The sequence below is a fragment of the Ascidiella aspersa genome, chromosome 4 (assembly GCF_963924565.1).
Source record: "Ascidiella aspersa chromosome 4, kaAscAspe10.2, whole genome shotgun sequence".
Lineage (NCBI taxonomy): Eukaryota > Metazoa > Chordata > Ascidiacea > Phlebobranchia > Ascidiidae > Ascidiella > Ascidiella aspersa.
The window spans coordinates 26,530,716-26,535,475 of NC_139450.1; the positions used below are offsets into that span (position 1 = coordinate 26,530,716).

Consider the following 4,760-nt stretch of genomic DNA (forward strand, 5'->3'; position numbering starts at 1 on the left):
TTTCACCAAGGCTAGATGTCATTAAAAACCCACTAACCCCGTGGTTTCCATTGCGAAGTTGACTCCACACAAAATACATGGGTTCTGCGATTACAGTGGAATTTGACATGATAAGTTTGACATAAAGAGTTTATTAAATTAAGACTTTTTTATAACTTTTTAAAAGGGAACTAAAAAATTTCGGGAGCCACTGCAATAAAGTATTAGTCCGATAAGACAGCTTTGCCATTACAGACCGACTGGAATGCGATGGGGTAGTGTTCGAGGGCTGGTGTTACTGGCTGCCGCTCACCGTGACTAAATTGGGGATGTTTACCACCAAGCAAAAGGCGGTTGACCTTTGCGCGTTTTATAACGCAACGCTCTTCGACTTGGAGAGTCAGCAAATGTACGACGAGGTGTACAACTACATCTCGCACGCTTGGAATCTCTTTACCGATGGTATCACACTGAACGGGGTCGACGTGTGGATTGATAGCTTCTATCAGGTAAGAAACGCTGCTATCTAAACCAGTGGTTCTCAACATTTTTTATCAAGTAGACCCTTTTAACCGCTGTTCGAAACTCAAATCCAACCTAAACAAACAGCACCTGTTACCCTAAAATTTGTCACTGCGAATAGAGCATAAAATCTTTAAAAAAATGTTCAGCCACTATATTAATACTTAAACTTTTCAGTCACTATATTAATAGTGAAATATTAGTAATCTACTTTGTTGAATGGTATTTTGATAAAAAACCTTACGTACAGTGGTATAGTAAATAGGAAAAAGAAAGCGCACTGGTGACATAATAAGGAACTGAACACTTTAGGTAAATATCTTTTCTCACTTGAGAAAAATACCTACAAATTAAGATTTTTAATTGAGCGCTTTTCATAACTTGCATCAATATGCATACGCACGCAAAATACCTAAACTGGGTTTTCTTTGGTCAAAATTTTCCCCTTTAAACTTTGGAACTTTCTTCTAAGGGGGAATTTCCTTTCCCCCCCCCTGAACTTCTGTTATAAGCCTCACATTTAGGTATGTCCCATAATAAAGGGTCGGCGACCGGTTTTCTAGTTGTGTAGTATCGGTATATAGTTTAATACAGGGGTAGGCAACTTTTTATAGTCGCGGACCAAAACAATACTCAGAAAAGGTCTCTGCGGGCCGTGAAGTTCAAACTGTGAATACTTTAAGCATCTTAAAGTAGTATAAGAACCACAACGAAACCATATCCCTGTATCCCTGTTAACCAGGAATATTACACAATGGTATTCTATTGCAGTTGGACTGTACTCTAAACTATGTTCCAGTCGATGCAGAAACAAGATTTGCAGAATTAAAAAAGCGCTAAAATATTTTCCTTTTACTCAGTTGAAAAAGGCAAAACATATGAGAAATGACCTTATGCCCATTTTGTACAATAGGTCGAGGCCCCATGATTTGCGTTGCCGGGCAGTATGTTGCCCACTCCTGGTTTAATATTAGAAAAGTATATGTACCGATCAGCCATGGTTTGATATCTAACTGAACGTTTTCCAATTTATAAAGCATTTTTAGCATACAAATAAAAAATAAAAAAATAAAAAAGGTATCTATAAGCTTTCTAGGGATTAAACACATAAAAAGCATTACTTTGGTGTTCTTAATTTAAGTTTTTTCTATTTAACCTTATTATTTATGTTATTTGATATCGAAGCGAAGTATGAAAAAAAATAAAAAGTAACGTACATTCTTACTCTCAATCACCCTTTAATTGCGACTTTAATTGTAAACTACAAGATCCTTGACATTTGGTTTATATTGTACAAATTGTATTTTGATATTGATTGGCTGTCACAAAACACGGCACCTAAAGAATAAAATCAATAAGAATTTGATGATGAAGAGTTATTCTGGCTTTTTAGACAATTCGCTACTTGCAAATCATTTTACGCCTTTTGAGACATGCATCTGAATAAAACTATAAAACGTGCAGGTAAGTACCCTGATAGGCGTGAATATTTGGGAAATTTATACGCACGGTTTGCTGAAGCGAAAATAATAAAAAAATTATCAACGATACATTAAACTGGTCTCGTTATTTAAAATTCGGTATTTTGTTCTACAAAAATTACAAATTACCAGGCTAAAACTGCCCGGTGTCTGCTGATTAAATCATTGCCGGTTATGTTCATAGAATGGAAAGTACCACAGCTCCACTGGTGGTCCGATCTTCACCAAGAACCTACGATCCGACACAACGCTTCTCAGCAATAACCAGTCTGCCCTGTCAGTGGCCACGAATCCGGACAGGCCTGGGTACGCAGTGGGTTACTGGACCCCGAATGCCGGCAACAGTTACCCCGTCCCAGCGTGCAAAAAACTTGCCCCATAGCAATAGAGGTCCCTTAAACTGTGCGTCCCGACGTCCTGTTGGTTTTTATTTGTTTTCCATCGGGGTCGAACCATGATTTCGTTTCATATCTTAACTGAATTTTTTCTAATGAAATACTTGCCTATCTAGGTAGATTACACTGTACACGGATCTGTAATGTAGCTTTTTAATAAATCTCAAATGCAAAAAATCAACATCAATTTAATAAAGACGTTTCGCTGCACACTTTGAGTCACATATTAACTGATTATTATACAAATGAGTATCCAAACGTCTTTATCAAAATGATGTCGAGTTACTCGGCCTTTTGTTTGAAGATTTATTATCAGAATGCTTATTGGTATTATTATCCCCAGCATTGTGCATGCGAAATAATTGTTACGAAAAACACCTGTGATTGATTTTGATTTTCTGATAAACGAACGAACAAACCAATACAGAAATTATAAGCGAAATTGCTATCGCTTGATGCGGTGCAAGTCCAACAAAATTTTAAACAGCTGCTGTCATATTGCATTTCCAAGTGTAAATATAGATATTCCAATTGATGGGTGTTTTTTGTTGGGAAACTGACAAGATCGGTGAGCATACGTTGTTTTGTTTGTTTTTCTTAGGAAAAGATGAAGTGAACTTATAAACAAAAAGTTTTTTCAACAAAAATTGTTGCAATCCATACAAATCTTGGAAAAACTTTTAAGGTTTTATTGTTATATAATATCAATTTAGTTTTATATCTTTGCTTTAAGGGAATGTAAAGGTTTAATTAACTTAACGCCGACGTTTAACTAATTTCAACCAGCATTGAAACGTGTAAATTTTCACAAAATTTTGACTTTTTTTGACAAGTCAAAAAATATTCGCCCTAATTATAAATTATTGCAATTTATATGTGCTGTTACGTGGACATAGTTTATACTGTATATTCATGACTAAGATACTATCCATACAACAACTCAGCACCCAACAGCTATACACTATACTCATTTATCAAAAATTTGGATAGTATAGCAAAACCATATAGCCTACCTACATTTCATAACATTAGGGGCACTATAAATGTTCTATTGATCACGATAAATGAATAATGTCTTTGACTTAAATTTCGTAATGAATAAAATAATAGTTGTTTTTTCTGGCTTGGTTACAGGTTGAAGGTGGAAAAGATAGGTATTCTGAAAAACCTATTTTAGTTTAGGTCTAAATGTCTTAAACTGGGGTCTATCGATCACTTATGGGGTAAGTGAATGAATGAAAGACACACACAAACATATGTGTTTAATAACATCTGTGATCTAGCCCCTCGGAAGTTGCTTTGTTGCCAACTTCCGAGGGGCTAGATCACAGATGGTATTAAACACATATGTTTGTGTGTGTCTTTCATTGATTGATACGGACTGATGATCCCCCAGTGTGAAGTTGCTTGTACTAACAAAATGTGCAAGTATTGGCGCATGGTTGTTTCTCGACTCGCTCCTCTCTGAGCCTGCATAGCTCATTTGGTAGAGTGACGGTCCCGGCTTGACCGGAGGTCGTGAGTTCGAACCTCACTGCAGGCCAGTTGTTTTTCTGGCTTGCTCTGCTTGCATCATAGATCGACAGATTCGGCGAGTCTGCGATGGCTTTTCGGTGTAGTATTATGGGGTAAGTGGACGAGTTTTAGGGGGCGCATACAGATCAAATTAATTAATTTGTTAGTTAAAAAGTAAAATAAATTAAAAATGTGTTTAATTTAAAAAAAACCTTTGCGATTTCTCGTTGAACGTATTTAGACTCCAGTCAGTTTTACATTTGTTGAGCCGATAACAGCAGGTGTCCTAATATTTTTTTGCCTAACCTGGAACACGCAAACGAAAAATTTTGGGGGGGTCTGTGTTAAAAAAAAGTTTAAAAACCCTGGTCTATTAGACTATAGGCAGGGTTACCATACCGTGCTTATTTCTAAGATTTGTGCTATTTTTGGGCGCAGTTTCGTAGAAAACGCAAATGTGCTTATTTCTAAGAAACGTGCTTATTTTATAGAGTTGTGTGCTTAGTTTGTCTTATTTTAGTTTCTAAAAGCGTTCTTTATCAATTTTTTATTTATATTTCCCAAGTTATTTAACCCAAGTTATAACAGTAATGCATTAAATTACATAATAACAATGGATTGTGATTGTTTATTCTAAATCTAAAAAGTACATTGTAGCCTGTAGAAGTGCGGTATTAAACTTTCGGCTTGACGTGAGGACTGTTTTTTTGTGTCAGTACAGACAAAATGCTATATCAGCCCAAAGGCTATGGAAAACACAATGTTACTACAAAAAATTGCTACATGCATTACAGTAAATCATTCAATAAATAATTTTATTACAAGCCAAACTCCGGCAAGTGAAACAAACTTAACTACCAGGCAGGGT

General features: G+C 36.0%; 1 long non-coding RNA gene across 1 annotated transcript; it reads left to right on the forward strand.

The window, feature by feature from the left end:
• Positions 1 to 382: 382 nt before the first annotated feature.
• LOC146157207 (uncharacterized) lies at positions 383 to 3,281 on the forward strand. Its single transcript, XR_014494819.1, has 2 exons — positions 383 to 488; positions 2,167 to 3,281. It is a non-coding gene; the product is annotated as an uncharacterized LOC146157207 (long non-coding RNA).
• Positions 3,282 to 4,760: the final 1,479 nt, after the last annotated feature.